The 25,343-nt window shown below is 41.5% G+C and overlaps 1 protein-coding gene across 2 annotated transcripts in view; it reads right to left on the bottom strand.

The window, feature by feature from the left end:
* Positions 1-14,657, bottom strand: part of Cdh6 (cadherin 6) — a 135,373-nt gene extending 120,716 nt beyond the window's left edge. For both annotated transcript variants that reach the window (XM_034523614.2, XM_076916407.1), the window contains exon 1: positions 14,527-14,657. The gene's annotated coding sequence lies outside the window, so the exon portion shown is untranslated. The remainder of the gene's footprint in view (positions 1-14,526) is intronic.
* Between the last annotated feature and the right edge of the window lie 10,686 nt (positions 14,658-25,343).

The raw sequence follows: 25,343 nt of genomic DNA, 5'->3' as shown, positions 1-25,343 counted from the left end.
TGATTGGGTGTCTTTTGCACAGCTCCATTCAAGGTTACAACAAAGCCACACAGGATCTGGTATTTGACCTCCTATGGTAACTAAAGAAACATTTACCAGGTGGAAATTGGAAGGAAAAATGATCATGACCATAAAACACATGCATAGAGTCTTCCACAGATGCTTCTGTAGATTTGGTTTGATGTATGACTGTGGGTGGATAATAAACCAAAAGATAACCAAGGTTTATCATACTCGTCTGTGCCTGGGAGGAGAACAAAACATATAGCCAGCCTCCAACACAAGCACAGAAATAAAGAACGCAACAATTCTACACCTTGGGGTAGACTTACTAAAGAAATAACTTTCAGATAAAATGTTCAATTATTCTGCTAGCAGATGGTTCAGTTAGGATCTGTAACTGATTTTCAGATATTTGGTCAAAGGTACCAAGTTCACATCAGAAAAGAGAGAGAGAGAAAGAGCTGGGAACAGGGAGAGGGAGGGAGGGAAGGAGGGATGAATGGACAGAGGAAGAGAGAAAGGGAAAGGAGAGAGGAAGAGCGGGAGAGATGAAGAGAGGGAGAGGAGGAGATTACCCTCCAATGAGTGCCTCTGTGGACAGCTCAGAAGACTGGCAGGGGTCAGCCTCTCAATCCATCTGAAGGCAATCAGATTACTAGAAAAGAAGCTAACATCCAACACGAATAATGTAAAAGTGTATAAACGTAGCCCAAAGTTCCACAATGAGCGGTTTCCATTTGTTCTTTCAACCAACACTCAATGAGTTCTTGCTGTTTGTCCAAAGCACTGCTAGATCTTAAGAGCTAGAAATACGACTTGGTCGCCTTGTTCTCAAGATGCAGTAGGTGAGACAGACAGGCCTGCGGAGGCTCCTGAAGAGGGGGTAGGACAGCTGCACTGAGAGGAAGGGTAGACAATGAAGAGAACGTGCCGAACGAAATGGAAATGTGGACGGGAGGCAAAGGTTGGAGAAGAAAAAAAACCCATGACCTTTCCCCTGGTGAGAAATGCAACCAAATGAAGATGAGCAAGGGCAGGGGGAGTCAGCAGTTCAGACATCTGCACCAGTGCATGCTGGGTAAGCATGCACTGAGTTTGTGTTCAGCATATTCAACTCCACATTTAGCAATGGTCATCATCCTGATCTATTTTATGACTAAAAGACCCAATTCAAGTCAGGTGTGGTGACCCATGTTGGAATCCCAGCACTCAAGAAGCCAAGGCAGGGGGATGATGATGAGTTCAAGACTAGCATGGGCTGCATAGTAGTACTGAGTCAGCCTTTGTAAGAAGTGAGACTGTCTCCACCTTATGTGACTCCAAAAGATAAAATGATCCATTCATTCCTTACATAATTTCTATCTATTGATTACACAAGTTTCCAGAAAGTCTTTTAAGTCATATTAAATACTGAATATCTATGGAAACCAACATAATGTCAAAGCGTAAGGTACCATTACCCCTTGTATAAAATGTTTATTATTGAATCGAATAAAATGCAATTATCATAAATTTTCAGTTTCTTCTAGTTTTCTGCATAAAATAATTTCTTAATAAAATGTATTCCCCCTTTTATGAAAAAAATCATTCATTGCAGAAATGGTAGAGATTAGAGGAAGACCATGAAAATATTCTAAGACATACTGACGAAAACCTAAAACCATATTGGGTTCTTGGTGGTGAGGATGGATGTGATGCTGTTTTTGGAGCTGGGAAGGATGTTCAGACATCTGCACCAGTGCATGCTGGGTAAGCAGTGCTAATCATACTGTTACTCAAGATAAGAGCTGGTTGTGTATTCCTGTAGGATGTAAATGTGGAGAGAATAGACAATATAACCCCTACCATCCGAGGCTTTCCATGGAAACACATACTGTTGACCTTAGATAGAGAGTGAGGAATAAAACCCATTCCCCAACATGGCTGGTGTGTGTTGTATTATCTCTGCCCGTACCTCCAGAACTGAGCAGAGAGGGTCTTGGTAAATATTATGGAATGAATTAACTAATGAATGACGAATCTGAACCTTCCAAATGCTCTTGCCAGCTTTCCCTTGGGAACAACAATAAGTGATTAAAAGATTGATTCAAATTAAACTGAAGAGCTGGGCCTAGAGCAAAAGGGGCCTTTGTGAGGCTGAAATAGGTTGATTTGGGTTATGATTAGTTTGCCTAACTTACTAGAGATCAGACCAGTGTACTGACTGAGGGATGGGCAGAAGGGAGGAAGGGTTTTGTTTTTCTCTTTTCCTGATTTTGAGTTATGTTGTTGTTGTTGTTGCTGTTGTTGTTGTTGTTGTTGTTGTTGTTGGTGGTGGTGGTGGTGGTGGTGTGTGTGTGTGTGTGTGTGTAAAACCTGTATGGCTTTTACTTTTGTACTTGAGACACATACATGTGAATCTATCTACCTGTGTTTATCACTATCATCTACTATTTATCTAATTTATTAAATACCCACTCATTATTTGAATACATATGCATATATATATATATATATGTATATATATTCTTGCATATTAAGCACAATGGGTGAAATAGTGTACAGTTAAAACAGCACAGGATATAACTTTTACCTTGTAAGTACCAGCAGTGGGACTCCGGGAGCAAAGCACAAAAGCACTTTCTTTCCAGGTTTATCTTGTAAGCCAGGAAGCCTGACAGTATCTACCTCAGAATCTTGAGTTTTTAAGAATTTTTTAGAATGATCTTTAGGGTATTAATGCTCTCTGAGTGATAGTTTTTACTTATTATCTACTTTGTTCCTTCCAATTTTCTTTCTCTTAAGAAGCAAAACAGAGGGGCATTTCAATGAGAGGCTAAGAGTCGTGTCCTAACCAAGTAAGCAGTTGTCTTAGTTATTCATAGGAAAAATAGTCTACCCATGGGCACTAAAACTGTAAAAGTAAATATTCTCAGGAAGACACCGTATACATTAAGTCTGACTTCTCAAATACATACTTAAGCATAAACTTAGAAATATGTTCTGTTTCCAAACACAAATTAAGAATTAAATTAAATCAGAATGACCGACTCACATAATTTGCTTAGGAAAGCATAAATTGTTAATCAGGCTTCAGGCAACAACGGTTAATATCAACTTTAATAAGGAGTCTACCAAGAGGAAGGAGAGGGTCAGGTGGCTTCGTTCTGAAGGCTGGGCAGCCTGTTAACCTCAGGACCTGTGGCTCTCAAGATACCATTGATGGAGTTCCCTTTGAAATAGATTCTCTTAAAGAGGAGTCTGTTATTAAAAATTAAGTCATCAGCACAGGCTCGAAAAATTACATTTCCACTAGTATCAATGAGCTTTAAGGAAAATAAATCAGAATTTTCTTGTAGCTGGCGGGTGAATTTCACCCAGCCAGTATTTCCTGAGCCCTTACTCTGTGCTCTGTCCCTGGTGCTGCCTGCCCTCGTCCTAAAATTCTGATCCCGTGACTGCAAGGCAATATTTTAAAACCATTTTCTCATATCCCCCAGCCTAGATTTATCTATTCCATAAAGCATCTCCTATTTGTATCAGAAGAGCTTTGACTGTGGAAAGAGTCAAATAATGAATTTTCCTAAACCTCTCAGCTGAATATCATTCTTAGGAACACTTGTCAATCAGGTGAAACTTAAATTGGAAAGTATTTGACAAGCAAAGCATCTCCTTAGCACGTGGAGCCTCCTGGCTGCTTCTCGGAATTGTTGAGTTTAACACAGTCCAAAATTTCATTCCTGACTTTAAAGTACTTTTTCAGTACATCATGGATGTTAGCACACGTTTCTTAATTATCAAGAAGAGAAACTTTGCCCTTTGTCTTCTGTGACTGGTATTTCTAGTCAACCATGATGGAAAGGTCATCCCATAGAGAAAGAAGGAGAAAGCAAGCCATTTAAAAAATCTCATTTTAGTGTGGTGACGAATAGGGAAGCAGGCATATGAGCTATGTGTGCTCAGAGCATCAGGGTGCAAATCCACCTTTGACTCTAGAGTGCTCAGTTAATCTCGCTCTGTCTCTCAACAGTGTCTTCTCTTCCTGTCCACCACATTAAACTCTTTCATTAGATCACATTCAATTGAGTTGCTTGAGAGCACTTTATTTTCCTATGCCGCTCTAAACTATGTATTTTAAATAAAGCCACTGTCCATTTAGTATCCTTTTTGGGGGAGAAAGTGGTAATTTTGGTCATCAGCATCCATGTCACACACTGCCCAGTCCTCTTGTGTGGCCATCTGTGGAGTGATTTCATTATTTTTCAGGACATAAAAAATGTATCCATTTAAATTCAATTCAAAATTGTGGGGGGGTGTTTATTGTTTGTTTTATAAACTACAGTGCTCCTTCTAAAGATATTTGGAGTATACTATCAGCAATTGATACCCACTGGCGAAAGAAAAATCAGTTTTTTCCAAGGATTGCATTGGAGACAGTCCTGGATACACTAACCAGACATGAGGGCAAGCCTCATCTCTGGGAGAAGCTGGCTGATACAAAACGGAGTCAATGGTGTTTTGTAAACTTTTTGTTTTATTTTGCCTTGTTTGGACATTTTTGTTTGCTTGTTTGTTTTATAGGTCTTTTGCTTGTTTATTTTGAATTTCGTTTTTGTGTCTTTGAAGAGTTTCTTTGCCTGTGCGCTTCTTGTTTTTTTGTCTGTTTGTTGTTGGTTTGCTTTCTAAAGAGATAGAGAAGGAACATAAGGCTAAGGCTGGTGGGTGAGTAGAGAGGTGGGAGAATCTGGGAGGAACTGGGGGAGGGGAAAACATGATTAAGATAAATTCTATAATTATTTTTCTTAATGTAGATCCAGGATCTGTGTCTGGCAGATTTCCATTTTCTTTCAAAACCAGCTCACTGGTTGGTCAGTAGACCTCCTATGAAGGCAAAGCTTGCTGCATGGCTGGCATTTTGGTATTTGCAGGTGATGGAGCAGAGTCTCTTTCTCTCGAGGGCAGTAAGTAAGTGATCCTACTTCATTTCGGCTGGTTTAATTGGGACCAGCTCCAAACATCTCTTGTTTTGATAAAAAGAGTGAAGCCAGTGAGTGAAGCTGGCTGCATTGGTGCATCAAAAGTCTCCCTTGTAGAATTAATTCTTTATGAAACACTGGCAAAATCCCAACTAGGTACTTTTAAGCAAGTAGTCTAATTTGAGGATAATTGCTAGGAGACACAGTAGCTTAATGTGGTCCATATTAGGGTTCATCAAGGACATAGCAGTCCTGGTTAGCTCTGTCTTTTTGCATTGGTGATTTCTTAGTCTGACCACACACTGGCCTGATCAGTGTTAAATTAGTCCATGTTGCTAAGGAGAACTCAGAGCATTTCATTTGAATGTGAAATTGAGCGGTTTCAAATATTTTACAGGATGGGTGATAGATTAATAAAATTCTTTTTTAGTCTTGTGGTTAAAAGCACGATACACTTGCTTTCATGGATGAAAGCTATATTATACCCTGGAGGGCCATCAGTTTTTAAAGCAAAAATGCATACATTAAAATACAACTCAACACTTTCGAGATTTTTTTTTTTTGTTTGTCCACGAGTATATGAAGCTTCTTTTCATGGAAAAAAAAAACATCTCTTTTATTATGTATTTGGTTAAGATGAGCCGTGTTTGCTCTTGCGTATCAGATTAGACATAAATTTAAAACTTGTCATTGCTTGCTGAATAATCCATTATACAATCAAGTGGGAAAAATTAATTGTTTGTGACACATTCTAGCCATCCGCTTGGAAAATCATATTTTTAGAGGACATGTTAATATAGTCAAAGATCACTTTGGTTGCAAATATTAGAGTTAATATCTATAGTTTTTTTTTCAGTAGTGGAGACTGAACCTAGGGTTTTGTTCATGCTAGACAAGAGTTCTAACACTGAGCTGTATCTCCATGCATTCTGTAATTATAGGACCTGAGGATACCTGTTAGTTCAATGGTTTTGTATAGTTAGTCTTCTTGTCTCTTCTGTAATTACAAGTTGCTTTTATCTTTTGCTCATCCATATAAGAAGGAAGTGAAGGAGGCTTCATTTTTCAATATGAAGACACTCATTATACAACCCATTGGTCATAAGGCTTTTGGATTTCATGGGACATTAACGGTTTTATTTTTTAAAAGGGGGAAGAGTTGACATTGAGTTGCTTGCCAGATTTTAATCTTGCCAAGGCAAAACCTAGCATAATTTATCCATCCATACACTTTCATGAAAGAACTGACATTTTAACTTCAAAGGAAGGTCATTGTATGAGTTTTTAAAATAGAATAAATGGAGGTTTATGAAATACAGAAAAGGTTGCCATTATTTTTCATATCTGATCACTAAGCAGTAAATTTACTTTCTGAAAGATGAATACTTGATTTTGAATATCTGGAAGAGTCATTTATCTGGATAAGGATCTTTCAAAACTGCCATCAGGTTGTTACAAATAAACCAAGTCTCAAAGCACATCAGTGGCACCCAAACACAGAACCAAACTTTGAAGGAGATATTAAAGTTGTTTTCTTGGAGATAGGAGTTTGAAAAAAAAACCATAGAAATACAAAATCTTATATTTTTTTTTAATCAATAAGTTGTCATGCCTACACCTCTGCAGAATGCAAACCACAACAAATGTGGGTCCTCTTTTCTTAATGGTAGAATTAAGTAGAAGTGGCAAAGAGAAATGACACTCAGTGACTAGAAATCAAGCTACAAAAGGGCCAGATTAAAGAACGAAATGAATGTGGCCCATCAGCAGATAAGCCCCCTTTACTTCCTGGTTATCAGTTATCTCCTCTGTAAATGGCCTGTATGGGATGCAGCCTCTAAGCTCCTTCTCATGCCTCACACCATCTGATTATACATCTAATTAGCAAACCTGCGTCAGAGGCTGGATGTACTACATGGCTTTTTAAAAGTGGCAAGAGAACAGAGAGTAATGGTGACCCACCCATGTCAGTCGGTCACAGACAACAGCTATGTTGCTAAGGGAGCTTCTTCCTCCCGCTCTCACCATCTTACTTTTCCTTTGCTATTTGTGGATTTGTATGCATGCGTGTGCATGGGAAACATTACTTGGAAAGGAATATGTTCTGAGCCAGGCACTGTGGCTCATGCCTTCTGCAGATCCCATCACTTGGGAGGTAGGGACAGGTGAGAAAAAGTTCAAAGCAATCCTCAGATGCATGAGGATTTTGAGTCCAGCCTGGGCTACAGAAGACCCTGCTTCTTTGTCTGTTTATTTTTCTTTTTTTTAAAGTCATTAAGAGCAAATACTATATAATGATAATTATAAAGTAACATGGTTATAAAAGAACAAAGACTTTCTTTTACTCATTACATAGGGAAGGATATAAATACATCCTTTTAGTGTGGGCCCATGTGGAGGGTAGAGGTCAACCTTGGATGCTGTCCCTCAGACATCACCCATCTTGTTCTTTCAGATACTGTATTCCTAGGCTGGGATCTCTGGCTCTCTGATTACATTTGGTAGGGTGGCCAGTGAAATACCAGGATCTACTGTTTGCACCCTGATGTTGGGACCACAGTCCTGACCGTGCACAGCTGTTTACATGAGTGCTGGAGACTGAAGTCCTCATGGGCACAGAGCAAGTGCTTTCTTGACCAAGTGATTACCCAACCCTGATAAAATACCTCTTACTCAGCTCGAGAGTCAGCATCCCATTTGCCTTGGGATGTTATCGTCATGATACGGGACTGATGTGGTTAGGTACTAGGAGGCTGGACAGTTCGTTCCCATCAGAGAGAAGAATGGTTAGCAACTTTAGCTACTTTCTCAGTGTGCTTCCTCCATCAATGACGCTGTCTCCGACGGCAGGAGGAGATAATTACGTTCAGACAAATAGCCCACCTATGCTGCTTTTCCCACCGTTTATAAACTCTAATGCATGGTTCCAGACGTAATCTAAAAATTGAGTAACCTAGAAACATCTTCCTCAGCCTTATCTCTTACCTTGCTCTGGTCAAAATAATCAAAGCATTCCCATGCCCTCTGCTGTTCAGTATTTCTCAGAGAGGGTCACACTTTAAACTTTAAGACATCACAAGTATTTGCTAACAGCACATTCATTAAGTGCTTGGCTCAAAGGGAAATTCCCTGGAAATTCAAACTAAAAAAGGGCTGAGTAAAGCCTTTTTAAAAGGAAAACAAGTATTAAAGAGTTCCCTCTTGACTTACTGTTTTTTTTTTTTTTAAATGATGCATAAAAACCAGGGAGATGTGTCAGTGGTAGACCTGCCTGGTATGTATGAGACTCAAGGTAGACCCCACACTACCAAGAGACACCCCCCCACACACACACACTGATATTTTAGCAAGGCACACTGGCTCATGCCTGTAATCCTAGTACAAGATAGAACAAGTTAGAAGGGTTGCTGTAAATGGAAGGCCATCCTGGGCTATATTATGAGTTCCAGTATAACCTGGGATACAGAGTGACATCCTGTTTCAAAAAAAAAAAGACCAAGCAGCCAAACAAAGAAAACCAAAGTAAAATGATTAGGACATGGCATGACATGATAGAAAAGTCCGTCAAGGCTTAATTTATTAGTACTGTTATTTGGGAACATACAAATTCTGAAGTCAATGGCTGAAGAGATGGTTCAACAATTAAGAGCACTTAACGCTATGGCAGAGAGCCTGAGAACAGACTAAATGGCAGCTCATAACTTCAGTTCCAGAAGTTCTGATGCCTTTATTTGACCTCTGTATGTACCAGGCATGTATGTGTTACACATGCATACACACAGGCAAAAACATTCAGATACATAAAATAAATAAACATCCTGAATATGTCTGTCTGTCTGTCTGTCTGTCTGTCTGTCTGTCTGTCTCTCTTGTGTGTGTGTGTGTGTGTGTGTGTGTGTGTGTGTGTTTAAATCCCATGCTCTATACATATAAATAACAATACTATAGGTTTAAAAGTTCTTTTTACCAAGTATGGAGGTGTTGTGGGGCGCTACCTTAGTAGGTAGGTCTTTTATTCACTTTGGTTTTGTCTGAATCACTATTTTACACTTGGGTTGCAGGCCTTCAAAGAGTACAGAATCACCCGTTTGGCTTTTAGGACCATAAAGAGAAGAGAAGAAAAAGAGCTGCGAGTCTTTAAAGTACTAAGAAAACACTTCCACGATTCTGATAAATTTCTGACCCCTTTAAAAATGACTCACTAATTATCATTATACCCAAGATTAATTTATAACTAAGGTATGATTATCTCCTTCAGGTGGTAATGTTTTCAGAGGTTGATTTTCAGTTTTGCATTCCACAGTAGAAGCCAACAGTGTGCGTGAACATGCTGAACGCACCATCATTCTTAAAGCACTAGGCTTATGAAGAAGAGATAGATCCTATGTGGAAAGTCATGCTTTCTTCTATGTTGATGCTTTTGTTCCATTGTACACAAAAATTATCTCTTTGTATGTCACTGTCTTGGCTTAACTTGGCTTAACTGTAAGTTATTAGGTTTATTGAAAGTCTTTAGTCTGACCTGCTTACTTAGAGAATTATAGAAAGACACAGCACTCTCATTGCGGTCTCATCTTCAGAAATCGCCCTCTCCCACAAGAACACGGCCTACCTACCTGCTAGGAGAAGCGTACAACCTATGCTGCCAAATACTGCAAGTCATATTTAATAGTAACATCCTAACTTTAATTAAACTCTCTTCATACCTTTCAGTAAGGTGGTGTGACTGCTAGACAAGCTTGTCTCTCAACGGCGTTCATGTCAAGATATTGATGAAACAGAGTGGACTGATTTCTAGAAACCCACGTGGATGGGAGATGGGGCCCACTGCAGACACATCCACTGATCATTTACAGAGATACTCTGGTGATAATTATCATACAGCAGGTGTTTTTACTGGAAGTCTTGGAACTTCCCTTAGTAGTCTAGTCCTGAACAGCTAGACCACTGACTGAGGTTGCTTCCCTTGGGCCCAACTGTTTTGGCATAAAAGCGGTGTGACTGTTTCCCATCTTGAAAAGGGGCGACTCTTTTGAAGGGTTACTTCCACTTTCTCCCACATTTCTTTTGTGGCTGCCTTGTGGGTGACAGTGTTCTCTAGCTATATTCGGTTAGTTAGGGAAAATCCAAGGTTTCTCAAAGGACTGCTTTGAGAATTGGAACCTTTGCCCTAGAGAGGAATTTTTAAAACTACAGGCAAATGAATTTTTTATAAGCGCAAGGTCAAACCCTTACTGCTTATGCCCAAGAATGTACCAAAATCTCACATTTATCTTAAAATTAAGATGGAAATCCCAATGGGAATGTGAAGATAAAGTAAAATAGATCAATTCAACATTTCCAAATTTCTGGGTTTCTTCATTAGTATGTAGGACATACTAAGTGTTCTACTAAGTGTAGGACAAACAAGTGTTCTCTCTCTCTCTCTCTCTCTCTCTCTCTCTCTCTCTCTCTCTCCCTTCTCTCCTGTGTGCATACATGTTTAACTTTCTTTTTGTCTATCGTTCTCTTATTTCCATAATGGTCTTGAGTCTTTCTATCAAAGAAACATTATTCAGTGAAGTGAATCCACAGAACTCTTGATTTTCTGCATTCTCACCTTTCTGTGAAGTAAATGAGGTAGGCTCAGTAGACACTGGTTAGGCTCAGACAGGATGAAAAAATGCAATTCCGACTGAGTCTTTGCTTGTGACTTTCACAAATGAGACCCTAATGCTGATGGACCCCAATGAATGGCCGTGGTGACGAAGCAAGGACAAGGCCACTGGCTTCGGCGGGGTGTTATCTCATTTGCAACACATTTCAAACTTCAGAACAGATTTTTAAATTGGAAGTTGCAAGCTGCAGATTGGCAGCAGAAAAGGCTGATTCACCTTCCGGAACTTATCTTGCTCCAAGTTCCAGGAGGAGTTTTTAAAGATGGAGGTTATCTAGGGCCAGTGAGATGGCTCAGTGGGTGAAGGCCCTTTAGCCAAGTCTAAGGACTTGTGTTTGATCCCTGGAATACACATGGTGGAAGTAGAGAGCCTACTTCTGCAAGCGGTCTGAGTTCCACACAGGTGCCTCACACTTGCACACCTATACATACATGCATAACACAAACACAACACACACAGATACACCCACGGACACACACAACACACATATACACAAACATACATATAGACACAAACAAAAGAAAATAAGTAACAAATATTTTTTCAGAAAAGGTCACCCAAAAGGCATTTTTATGCATCATAGAGAAAGATTACAACATGTCATGATGAGAACAAGGGCACATGTACATTTTAACTGCTTTGGAACTTACACCTATTTGAATGGGAACTTGTTACTGTTAAGACTCCTCTATTTCAATACAAGGCTTGCATGTTTATGGGTCTCTATGAGACTTACTGGTATTTCTTTTCTCCAAACATTTCTTTGGTGGTGAGAATTCTTTAGTGTTTGGAGTCATAACTATAAGCTCACTCTTATTAGTTGATAAGATGGTATTTAGGAAGTAGAGCCTTGGCAAGGTTCTAGGAAAATATATGGGAAAACTTTGTATAATTTTGATAGTGGTAGATTGATTATTAATGGGCCACTTCTTTGATTTGGAACTGTATGTAGACTTTTGAATAACCAACAGTCTACATATTGAGAAAAAGTTGAAAATAACCTCAGAAGTCCCTTAAATGAGAGGAACTGTAGAAATGGCAGTCAATGGCTTTGATCTGATGTGCAGATTAAGGTTCTGCTTGGGCAGTGCTAACTTGTCTATGAAGAAAAAGCAGATGGGTTATAATTATCATAGCAAAATCCTGTGTTGCAATTGAACTGCATGAAGGAGGTCTGGAGCGGTCCACTACAGGTTCGTCCACACAAAACAAGAAAGCTGAGACAGGTGGAAAAACGTAGTCTTAATGATACCTTGTCATCTGCAAATACAAAGCAGGTAGAACCAGTAAGGAAGCCCACACAAGACTTCCCAAGGGAGGTGGATGCTTGCCACAGTTTATCCCTGTTTTAATCCTGGGATGGGGCACTCACCCAATTACCACTAATTAGACATCCAGAAATCATTGTTCTAACTTGTTGCTGCAGTAAAGAAGACGCCTGTGATCTCTCCCAATGTGCTTTCTAGAAATGTCAGCTGTTTGCAAGTGTCTCAGGCGTTCTGCACATGACAGTCCTGTTCCTGAGAGAAGAGGGCACTTCACAGCAAGTTTTCCCCTGCAAAGCTGGTAGAAGTAGTGGGTGGGGAACGTGAGACACAGTTTTATTTTAATTTTTTTTTGATAGTAGACAATCTGATAGAACATGCTTTTGTCCCATATATCATCTTTGCAGAGTTAGCATTGAGAAACGTAATTGCAATAAATTGGTGTAAAAGCCAACTAGTAGAAAGACTGGAAGTCCCCCTGGAAAGTCTAGCCCGTCTCCTCCTCCTAATGGCAGCAAAAGGTGATTGTGGACAAATATAGGAGAGTCGCATCATCCGGCTGCATTTTTCTCTCAGCAATGCACTGTTACTTTGTATCTTTCTGAAGAAATTGATTACTTCCTTTGCTTCCAAAGTAAGGCACAAACCTTAAAACCAGATAAGAAGGGGTCTACCTTTTATTTCACTTTGTTAATTAGAATACACACAAAAGAAAAGGGAGAGGGTGGGACACAGTTGTTCTCTGTTAGATTTCTTTTAAGTTTCTGAGCTCTGCATCAAAAATATGGCCTCTGGCACGCACTTTGCCCTCTCCATGACGTCATGAAGCTATCTGCTTTAGCATATCCCCTTTCTGGCCACAACTGGTTTTCGGATTCTCCAGAACACCAAACACAGAGTCACACAGCAAGTGCTCATACACAAAGGGCTGTGCTCAAGCTCAATTGGGAGGAGTGTTTGTCATCCTCTCCTCTGCCTCCACCTTCACCCCCCCACCCCCTCCAAGCAGAAAGAATCCGGAGGATTTTCCCTTTTCAGGTAAAACTAACAGCAAGAACAGAAAGAAAATAAGGCAGGTTTGGCCCACATTCACTCTCTGTTACTCGTTCTCTGAGGAGTTGTGCATTAACTGGCCACATCTCTGGCTCCCTTAGAATCGCAGGGAGGAGTTTTCACCCCCCCTTCTGGATAATTAACCACCAGGAAAGCTCATAGTTAGCATCCCCCCAACACAGAAGTACACCCCAGACACACTGTTAAAGGAAATAGCTTTTCTGGTTCTCACTGTGTGACTTCAGTAAGTGAAAGTGAAGTGACACAGACCGATGGAGCTTACAGTGACTATCATAAAAAAAAAAGTGTCTTCATAGAAAAAAAATGAGTGGGAGAGAGAAATGTGTGAATGTTCCACGTGATTAAACTTCTTGGTTTTTTGAATGTTCTCAGTAGTAGTTAAGTTAGGCAACCAGCCCCTTGCATACACAAAGACCCTCACGTAACTTCCCATAAAATATGGATTTTATTGGAGCGGCGACAACATTTCTCAGTACCACATTGACCTCGCCCCGCATCTCCCATCTCGAGATGGACCGTAACTCTTGGCAGGCGAATAACTACGGAAGAAGTGACCCCAGCTCTGCGGCAGTATAGGATGCTGCAACAACCCGCCTTCATTAAATTCCACAGGAACGCCTTGGGACTCCACTCTTGCATCTGACACCTCACATCAGACGCACCAGACCAGCTCTCCAGTCGGAGGAAGGCATTCTTCCTCAGATGTGTGTGTGTGTGTGTGTGTGTGTGTGTAGCCTTGGAAGAGCACTAGCGAGCAACGTCTTCCACATGACTTTTCCCTGGACAGTGTGCTCCATTTTCGAAGTCCAGCGTCGGACTTGCCTTGCAACCTAAGCATTTCTGCTCCACAGAAAGCCTGAAGGCATTGCTAGGAACAAGCGAGCTAACTGTTTTCTTTAGCTCGTTCTCTCAGCCGAACCATCTCTGTAAGTTTGCCTTATTGGGAGCATTCCAGAGTTTTCCGTCTACCTGAATTAATTTCTGCGTTACTCTCAAAGCCAAAAAATAACCCCGTAACTCAGCCCAAACAGTCATCACACAGACCCTTGTATTGTTGGATAGGTGGAAATCAATCAAGCCCCAAAAGGCTCCGCCGCTCCTGCACTCACTAGCGCCCTTGGTCATTGACCAGCCAACTTTGCAAAGCTGGAGCTGGACTGGCCGCCTCAGCCAACCCGGCGGAGAGGACGTCGGCATCTTTCTCTTGTCCCCACTGTTCCCTGCCACCTCCCGCAGACCCTTAGGCGGCTTGGTCTTACCAGGCGGCGGAGGAACGGCGCCCAGGCTCCCCGGGAAGCGGCGCCGGTCCTGGGCAGGGGCAGCAGCGCCACCAATGCAACCGGACTCGCGCGCCCGCCCGCCCGCCCGCAACCCCAGCTCCGGGCTGAGCATCCCTCCCAACTCCGTGCACCGCACACACCCGGCGCAGAGGACCACTCTCTTTCTCTGATTGGCTTCCATCAATACGCTACGGAATTAAAATAATATATATGTATAAAGAAGAAAGAGAAGGGAAGGGAGAGAGGAAACGCACGCACAAGCTCCCGCATTGGCAACAGAGACCGAACCCACCTCGGTTTGCCTTCCGGCTCCTGGGGACACCCTGCCACTCGCCCAGGATGCTCCTGCCTCCGCCACGGTCTCCGGCTCAGTGCTTCTTGCTGCTGTGGCTGGAACTGCAGCTCTCGGGATGGGAAGGTTACGGCTCCAGAGAGCTGGCGCTTGTGGGCACACACTGATTTGCAAGTGAATGAAGTGGGAGGGAGCAAAGAGAGGAGGACTTTGTTACTGAGGCCCAGTGCCTGCCCCCGCCCGCCCCCTCCCCTTGACAGACTCCCAGTGTTTGAAGTCCGGAGCAGTTCAGCTCTCTGGAACACTCCCGCAGCCCCAGGCTTTCCCTTCCTCTTTTTTTTCTTATATATTTTTAGGGGTGGGGGGACGGCTTAAGATATACTGAGAACTTGTGTGACTCTATCTGATCTTTCTTTTTAAGCTATCAGAAAGCACCGTGTTCAATTACCAGCAACGGTCGGATGTTCTTTTCTAATAGCCCAGGCAATTAAGATTCCTGGGGACACGACACGGTACCGCGTGGCGCTGTGAGCCAGTTTGGGGGAGACAGTACTCAAGACCTGCACTCGAATAAAATAACCCCGGTCTTCTGAGGTAACAATACCGACGGCTGTTCTGTATAAACAGACGCGAGCAGACAGATTCATGAATGCCTGTCTTTGCTTTCTCATTTCAAGAACACTTTTTTTTTTTTTTCCTTTTTGGTAGCTTCAGGAGCTCTGGCGCTGTTGCGGAGTGGGTAACCCCAGAGTGCTGTAGCATGAAGCCATATGCCCCCGAGAGCGTAGAAGCGGTTCAAATCCAAATGCCCCAGGCTCATCAATGTCTTCCTGGTTGATCCGTCTTTCTAAATGAGCAGATACCAGGAAACACTGAACTAGCAGATTAGGGTGTATATTGATATTTAAGACGTGTTTAATGTTTTTGAGATCTTTCTGGGAAGTTACTGAAGCAAGATAACATTAGTCTACGTTAAACTCCTTGATACACATAGCTGTCTGGATGGGTGTCCTTATACTTGACAAGAAGTGGCTTCTTCTATGAAGGGACTAAGCTGCAGAAGTCTTAAATACGTCAAAGCATTGTTAAAGGAGAATCATGACTTTTCTGCGTAGGAGATGCAGACACGTTGCAGTCAAGCACTGCTGGATTAAGAAAATTAAATCTAATTACCACAATGGTTTCACCCCGGGTCAGTCACAGACCCAAGCCAGCTGTTTCTTGCCTGTTACAAGCTCATGGCAAGATTTCCATGGCATGGTGCTCTAATGACATTCCAGCCACTTGGCTTCAGAGTGATTTAACTAGCTAAAGGTTGGTCTTCTTCCCAAGAGAGCTCTTACTAGAAAATCTTTTGTGTCCCTAATAAAGTTCAGGCATTTTAATGAAGCCCAAATCAAAGTGTTTCTTCCAGGCAGCCGGTGCTTCAAAGAACTGTACTGTGGAACCGGTCTTAGCACAGATGTTCTGCACATGGATGGTGGCAAGATTTGGAAAGGCATCCTTGGGATGAGGAGATAGATGTCTTCAGTTTGCAGAAAGGAGGCTGAACTTGTTCCCTTCATGTGGACATTTGAACTGCCGCTGTGGAGGAGGGATGGGGAGGGGAACAGCTGGTTCACAGTCATTCATTCCTCAGGTTATAGACTTCTTAATTTGAAAGATTACCTTGGTATGTCTGCATAGTCCTTTACAGTTCACAAAGTGTTCTTATAGGCCATTTGATGGGATTCTTCTGCCAATATGATTTTTTTTTTTTTTTTTTTTTTTTGCCAGAAAGGACAGAGGAAATAGATTGATAAAGGCACAGTAAAGGTTAAGGACTGTGTCTATCACTGTGTAATAAAACTAGGAAGGGACAAGAGGCGAAATACCCAGATGTATATATGCCAACCAGGGTATCCACAAAGTATGTATGCAGATATAATTTACTAACATGTGTGGTGATAAATGAATGAAGGAGCATGCGCAAGTATGTTAACAAACACGTTTTGTAAGGTTGTCTCTAGCAGACAGGTGTATAGATTAACTGATTTTATGCTGTATGAAGGGTGATGGTGAAGTAGCTTTTCTACCCATCGAAGCAGTTAATGTCTCACAAAGGAAAAAAAATCTCTTAATTGTTTGTGATGTATTACCCTTCAAAGTCCATTAAGCGACACATCAAAGGTGGTTAAACAACCTCATTTTATTAAGAGTGGACAATCAGCTCGCTCCTGAGCAGTTTCACGTGGCAGCAGTAAGTGACATGTAGGCGTCCGCAACCCCAGGATATTATTCTAAAAGACTTTCTGTGATTCTCGAGACTTCCTACTGACATTTACCACAATGACTATTCATGTTCAATTATGATACTGATACAGAATCTCCAGGATTATTTCATCCTTCTTTCAGAGGCAGGGGACTGAGCACTGCTCATTACTGTGAAGCCCTGTTATGAGTTGCTCGCTCTCTGGCACACGGGAACACCTTGGCAAGTCACAGAAGCCAGCGAGTCCGAGGGAACTGAACAAATGTGAAAATCCTCCTCAGTACATGACGTATTGTTATGAGCTCGAGAGCTAGATTCTGTAGCTAGATTCTGGAAAGGTCTAGAAGCCGAGAAGGCCTGGGTACCCCGATTTTAGGCATTCTCACCCCCTCATGTCTGCTGTTGCTTTATCTTTCGTTACACCTGCCCCCTCCTTGCCCTTAAGTCCACAAGGCCAACAGCACCACCCATGGCTACTTCCAGAAACTTGCCTATTGGCAACTTTCTCCTTTTGTCTCCCCTCCCCATATAGTTTCTGGAGAATAGCTCTGGTTGCTCAGGCTTCCCCAAGGGGTCCCGTAAGAAGCTGGGGCTGGGAAAGGAGAAGTTGGTGCCTTCACAGGGCTACCCTGGCTTTTCTAGGATCAAAGTGAAGAGGCACACTTAGGGAGTGTCCCTGGATGGAAAAGACAATTTACAAAAGCTTGCATTTCCTGGGCCCCTATGTTTTCTTTAGTAGGTTGGTGACCTTGGAGTAGTTTATCAGGGCCAGGGCATGCCATTATTTTATATTCTGCAGCTGACATTACATCCCATCTTATTTTGGTAAAGTTTCATTAAAAAAAAGAACTTCCTTCAGAGACCATGACGCCTGTGTATGTGTGTGTGTGTGTGTGTGTGTGTGAGTGTGTGTGTGTGTGTGTGTGTATGTGTCTCTGTGTGTCCTTATGTATCAGTAAGCCAGAGGTCAATGCCCAGTACCTTCCTCTATTTGCTTTTCACTTTATTTATTTTTAAGACGGCATCTCCTACTGAATGTGAAGCTCAAGTGTTGGCTAGTCTGGCTGGCCAGTGATATCCAAAGACCTGCCTGTCTATGTTGCTCAGCACTGAGACTACTTGTATGCTGCAAGAGTCAGCTTTTACTCGGATTCTGAGGATCTGAACTCAGGCCCCCAAGCTTATGCATCAAATACGTTACCTACTGACCGGATCCGTCTCTTCAGCCCAGGATATTAACTTTGATGAACAATGGCACACTTTCTCTTAAGTCTGTCTTCAGATGACAGACAATGTCTGTAATATGGATACATGTCAATAAATAATCACAAAAGCTGAACCAATGGCTCAGTTGTTTCAAGGAGTACAGATTATTCTCCCTAGGGTCTTGCAGGTTTGATTCTCAGCTCCCTTGTGGTGGCTCACAACCATCTGTAACTGCAGTTGCAGGGGAGAGCTGACATTTTGATGTAAACTGTATCCGAAATGTGCTATCGTTAGGAAAAGCACCATAGCTTTGCTTAAGATTCATCAATATGGTGAACACTAGTTGGGGAAGAGTTCACTGAGGCACACGTGGCCCTCTCCCACATCTGCTTTCAATGTTTCAGTGCACATGCACTCACACGTGTCAGTGAAAGCTGGGAACATGATTAAAAGGGTAAGAAGGAACTTTAGTGACTTCTAAGTACCATTGAAGCGAAACAAAAGAGACAGGAACTCTCCGTGGAATTCCCATTTTTTTTTTTTTTTTTTTTTTTTTTTTTTAAGCACTATAGACATCTCAATATGAGGTCAGACAAATTCACCCAAACTGCATGTGCTTCTATAGATCCCCAGCCCTGGGAGAGCTTCTAACACTGTAGCTAAAGTTGGATCCTCGTTGCCTTAAGATATTTCCCTCTTGATCATTATATTTGACTCATTACTCTAGGTAGATTACAGTAAGCCAGGACAAATGAGATAAATGCATAGCAATAATGTCACTGACCTACACAAGATATTTTTAATACTTAGAGCATTTCAGGGCAGATAGAATGGACTTCTTTCTTTTTTTTTTTCTTTACTTTTTGTTCAATGCCCTGTTGAAGACTATGAATTTGCCTGCTTTTATATGTATAACTCAAGTTTGGTAGACTGGTAACCAAAATTGTGCTATTATAACGAGAAGACAGACAGATTAGTAGGGAAGAAATTTAACATGATCGTATGTCTTTTTACTTTAATATTGTTTGTAGTGTTTGGGGGCAAAATCTGTGCCTTTGCAAGTGATAGCAGGAGCTCTGCCTCTGGCTCTCTTCAAACTTTGCAGAGCAGGCTAGCCTCAAACTCAGAGATCTACTTGCCCCTACCTCCCAAGTGCTAGGATGAAAGGAGTGTGTCACCACTGCCCGGCTTGGTGTGCTCTTTTAAATAGGTAGACTATACCAAAATAAACACACAATCCCATATTTTTCAAAAAAAATAATTCTCCTCTCACACCAACCCACCTCCCAATTTTAGAAACACTTGATAGGAAGAATGACAGGCTGAAGAGGGGAAGACAATATAATAGCATATGTTCAAAAATATTTTGGGATTTTATAGATAGTGAGAACATCAAATTTCACAGCATATCATGGCTGTCAAAAAGAAGACAGAGGTGAAGATGAGAGAAGATGGAGAAGACATTTTATCTGTAAGCATAAGTGCTCTGTGTGGAGCCGACCCAACCTCACCTTGGCCATCTGTAAGTCTCTGGGTACCATACTTAGATTCCCTTTCAGTCCTGGTTTCTAACTTTCTTCTGCGCTCAGGAAGATACCCCTCACGCTCTGGCTGGGCTACATCGTTAACATATTCTGTTTCATCTGCTATTCGTATTTACTCTGAATTATTGAAGTCACCGTGTTTGTTTGTTTTAGTTATCATTTTTTAAAAATCTCTGATGCTAGAGAAAATGCCTGGTGTTTGGTGTTTGTAGGAATGAATAAGCAGACATTTAGATGAATAAGGGTAGAATCAGTGGATGGAAAGTAGAGGCGTTTGGGAATTTTGCAATCATGCTTATGTGTTAATGGTAGTAAGACTGAGTGAGAAGAAAGAGGCTTCCTGTTTATGGAGAACTGTGGTAATTAACAAGGTAAGAAAACATGGTGTCATAGTATAATTTGCTGGTCCTTTCTTTTTCTCAGTGACACATAACATAGTGATACTAATTCCTACCATTGGTATCTTAGAACTGCTCAAAGGATGAAAGTGCTTAGTTAATTCTGGCTCAACCTGAAGAAGGACTTTCAGATTCTGAGTGGTTCAAGATGAGAGATGCTGGTGACTTTAAGTAGAGATGAGTCCGAACCCTGAAGACATTTCCTCACATTCTGGGTGAGCCCTTGTCATGAACGATCTCACACATTAGTATCATCATGATGTTAATGAATGTAGATCCAACCCCACCTTTTTCCCCATATGTGAATACAAGGATTACCCGGGTCAAATCCAGTGCAATTTTAACTAGTGTTAGAGGGACTGGAAACGAATGACTCCCATTTCTCAATCTTAAATTGCTTCTGTTCACTGTTCATTCTTGCTTCCAGGTTAGACTTAAAGCACAGAGAACGGGCACATTGATATTTCAAAGAGAGCAATGTCGTTGCATTGGATTCATAGGATGCTTCAGGAGCCTGCTCCTTTTATCTTTAATGTTGTGTGTGTGTTGCCCATGCACAATGTATGCAAATACACAAGGAGCCCAGAAGAGAGCATCAAATGGCCAGAAACTGGAGTTACAGTGCACACCACCCAAGGTGGGTGCTAGGAACTGAACTCAGGTCCTTTATAAGAACAGTGGGTGCTTTCAACTGCAGAGTCCCCTCTCCAGCCTACCAGGCTTTTGCTCTTTATGCAGATGGTCTTATGTAGTCACCTTGACAGTCTGTGCACAAGATACCAGTACATCCTCATTTTCAGACCAGGGAAGCAAGGAATGGGAGGCAGTTTGCTTGAGGTTACACACACTAGGGAAGTGTTGCCACTGAGACAAAAGCATGTACCTCGAAGGGAGCGCCTGCAGGTGCTTTCAGACCCACAGGGCTTACTGCAGAGCATACGCGCCATGGTGGGAAAAATCACAACCCACAGAAGTTTGAAATCTCTGATTCTAAGATAAACATATTTTGAATGTTATATGACTATCTTCTCTATCATTTGTCTCAAAAATATCTGGATAAAGGTCTCAGTTCTCTGATGGGTTTATTTCCAAAGCATATTTTTGTTGTCCAAAAAAATTTATGTCGAAGTCATATTTTGGCTAAATTTAGGGACCAGTAAATAGGTGAGATAACTTTTTTCTTTCAAAGCAAGAAAATTCATCTTTATTTTGTGTTTGATATATAGCACCTGCTTCCAATATTTCCTATCTAAGGGCACCCTAAAACTGAAAAAAAAAAAAAGAGCCAGTATTCAACTCATTTCTTTTCCTTTTAAATTGAATTAGAATCTGGCCTTGACCCCCACTTCCCATTTACTGTGTGTGTTTCACCATCTACAAAGGTGTGTTGACTTTCACTTGCTTTTCTTCAGAGCTGCCTTTGAGCACTTCTCGGCTTTCATAGTCAGTCTGGATTCCTCAGAGAGGAATCCTTCCTTGAGTATTCAGGTAGAAATCTGAGTCACAGCTGAGGTCTTCTCTATGCTTTCTGAAAATTTACTTTTTCCACTTCCTGGGGAGGCATGACACATACACCTATCATCCCAGATAGAAAGCCTACTACAGACCGAAGTATGGATGCCACTAAAGTTAATCTTTTTGGGGGAGATTTCTTACAAAAGTAGTGATGACAGGTTACTTACAGGAGAAGAAATGATTCAAAGAGAGTTGCTGCATCACCATGAGCCCACGCCAGCACAAGAGTGACAGCTCACAGAAGCTGGAACCCCGGAGTTCACTGCATGGCTTGCTGCCAGTGGGACAGACCTGGAGATCTCCTGTGGACACGTAGACTTCCCAGAGCCTTCCACACCAGCCCCTGTTCACTGCTTTCATAAGTCTGGGGAGAACCCATCATGATTCTCTTGAGTGCCAGCTTTTCCCAGACATGAGAGCTTTGTTTACTCTCTGATTCTTATGAGTCTTTCCTGGTCCTTTCCTGGAGGGAATATTTCAATTGAGAGGAAACTTTTATAAAAAAAAAAAGATCCCTCTAGAAGTAAGGAGCAAATATAAATACTTTTGAGTGTTAGTTGATAGGAAAGTTGTAAAAGTCTTAGGTTCAATTCTTAGTACTTATCCACACAATTCTTAGGTTCAATTCTTAGTACTTATCTTAGTACTTATCTATTCTTTGAGAATAGAACCAAACCTTTTGATGTAATGACTTGCTAAGAAATTGTCTAATATTGTTCAAACCTTCATGTTTTGGCCCATTCTCTTTACCTGTAAAGCAACTAATACAGTGGAATATGTTTTCATTCTAATGGTCATTTAGCCCATCTAATCTGTACTTGCAATTTTCAATGTGGCCACTAGGGGGACAAAGGCACGTTCCTTCTACTTAAGTTGTTGAAGCCCATTACTGATTCAGAATAATTGTGTCAAAGAACATCTTCAGGGAAAGCCAATTTTTTAAAATGAGATAGTGAATATTTTAAATGGCTTTTTATTAACTGACATTAAACTGTGATGTGACCTGGCACCTTTGTAAAATTTGAGGATTTGAGGAAAGTGATTATTATTATCTTTGTGAGTAGTAAAGTCTTTGGAAAGCACAATCGTGTGTCTCCAAGAGAATTACTAAGGAGGAGAGTCCAATAGGCCACTAAGAATATGGGTCAGCAGGATTCTTTAAAAGATATCACAAACCGCAGTGCTTTAAGAATGGAGATAAATAAGGGGTTATGCATGCTTCTTTCAGAAGCCATAGATTGCCAAATAAAAAAATCATTATCAGACCTGATGCACTTCTGTTCACATTGCTGGTCAGCGGTATCCTAGAGGCACCCAGCACAAACAATAGACATTATTGGCATTACTCTTGGTCGGTCACCAGAACTTGACGGTAAAAAACCTCATACGTTACTCAAAGGCCATGGAAAAATCAAGCTCATACTGACTGAGAAGATTCCTCACTTCTGGATAGTTCCCAGAGGGTGCTGTGGAGGGGGAGGAAGACTACCAATAATCTGCTGAGAATTCTCTGAACTACTGTAAGAACCAAAGAATATGCCTCTTGGAAATAGAGTAGACTGTATGTCTTGGGGGTAACCAACTGCATTTGAATTTAAAGCCCATTCCACAGGAGGAAGTTGAATGTTACTTCTTGACCTGTATGCTAAGATCAAGTGCAGTCTGGAATGAGACAGGATAGACCCAGAAGTATGAAGGTCTTACCTTTCAAACCCAAGAGGTCAATATAGAGAGATCTGGAGATGGGGTAAGAATTTCTGTGTTGACTTCTTGGTTTTGAAAGGCTCATGCCTTTCAGAGAAGAGGCTCATAGCATCTAACTTTAAAACACCAAAGTTGTAACTTCAAGGTTTTAAATGACAACAATCCCTGTTTATTAGGTACCCGTTACAGACTTCCTGTCCTCAGCGTGTTGTAAGCAGCCTTGCTTCATTCTCAGGACAACATTCTAAGGTCAACATCCATCCCATTTTACTCAAGAGGAGCTTGCACCTTGGGGGGAGATTCAATTACATCTTCAAAGTCATACAGTCAGTAATTGGCCAGAGACAACTCAGATCTTAAGTAAAGCTTGAATTTAACGAGGCTCAGGGGTGACACATTGTTTTGAAATGGTTGCGATGATACTTTCGATTCTTACATATGTGAAAGAACCAAATTACAACTGGGCAGGCAGGGGGCCTAAGGCTTGATGTGGAGGTGAGAAATTAGGGACAAATAAAAAGGAGGGTAAGTTTTCTGCTGTCCTGCTGTTCATTTTGCAGAATATGATCTTTCTGTGGTCCAGAATCAGGCTGTAGCTATCGTGTTATAGAACAAAATGGGGCTAAAAAGATTGGCCCACTGACCATAGAGAGGAGAAGATGCAGCTGTCCAGTTAGGGAGTCCTCCCCTCAGAGCAATGGAGGTGGAAGCTTCTTGTCTCCTGTTTGACCCTTGGAGTTTAGTTTTTCTCAATTTTTTTTCCTTCTCTCTCATTTCAATATAATATTTCTTCACTACAGAAGAGGAAACATGAAGCCTATTGGCTCTTCTCCGTCTCCTTCGGTGTCTCTGAGAAACCACTGAACAAAACAGAGAGCACATGGTGGCTCACAAGAGCACACAGTGGCACAGGATGAAATTGGTGAATCTTCCTCTTCAGGGTACCATTCATAATAACATTAGCCCAAGCGATGGTACTATGTTCTGTGCCTCTCCAAGGCCCTTTGTTTCTTTCCTATTGATGGTTTTTGTTTTTTGGTTTGTTTGTTTGGGTTATTTGTGTGTGTGTGTGTGTGACAGTTTGTCCATGAGGGCTTTAGATGGGGGCACATAAGTTTTACTGTGTGCTTAAATATAGTAGTTTAAGTTGTAATTTTTATTTCTGCATTTGTTTACAAATGTATGTACCTGTTTCCTTACTTATTTTAAAAAGCACCGTATTTTTTTTTTCTTTTTTGCACTGAAAGCTGGTAGGTATTTAGGGTGTGACTTCTCTCCTGTGTATGTGTAGAGCACACATCCATTATGTGCTGTTCTCCTTCCAAGTTTCCCCACACAGTTTTCAGTGAAGCAAAGTGATTACTGGAATGTCACGACGTGAATAAGGACTCCAAGTCTACCTTTGACCGCCATCTTCTAGTTTGACTCCTCTGTTCTTTACTTCTTCTTTTTCCATCATTCAATTCCATTCCTGGAGCATCTAGGCATCCCCAAAGGAAACTTATGATGTGATGATAATATATATACATATGCACACACACATACACATAGTCATGTATATGTGCCATGATTACAGACATTAAAAAATGCAGCACTCTTTTGCATTTCTAAATGAAGATCATTAGAACAGCCTATGAAAAATGGCAACAGAGTACATAGCTTATCAGATTTGAGGCACTTAAATCCAGAAAATGTTGGTGCAAGGTTTTATGGTGGGAACGGCATGAGAAATATTACTTAGCTCATACACCCTTTGGATCCCGCTGCATGCTGCTGCATCCGTGGCCCTTTGCCCCCCTCCTTTAAAAAGTTACAGTGACTTCACTGAGATTTTGTGATAAGTCAACTTCTCACAGCTTGATCCTTTACCCACTTTGTAGTGAAGACTACTGTTATTGAGTGGAACCCAGGTTGCTGGTTGCTCTGTTGGACCTGGCAGGCAACCTAAGTGGTTCATGTTTATTCCTTGCTGCCTGACAATTCCATCTGACTGTCTGTCAGTTGTGTGGCATTGGATATAGACTGGGGTGGGATAGTATTTGGGGGGGTTCAATATCCATAAACAGTTTCCTGATACTATCTCCTATTTTGCAGTTCACCCTGTTGGACAGGAGACTAATTCAAAGATGTCAATGGGTTTCAGAGGCTGGCGTCTTGGGACGTGGCAGCTTGCCACCATGCCATCAGTTTAGACTAATG

This window comes from Arvicanthis niloticus, chromosome 19 (genome assembly GCF_011762505.2).
Source record: "Arvicanthis niloticus isolate mArvNil1 chromosome 19, mArvNil1.pat.X, whole genome shotgun sequence".
NCBI classification, from domain to species: Eukaryota; Metazoa; Chordata; class Mammalia; order Rodentia; family Muridae; genus Arvicanthis; species Arvicanthis niloticus.
This window is presented reverse-complemented; position numbering and strand designations above follow the sequence as displayed.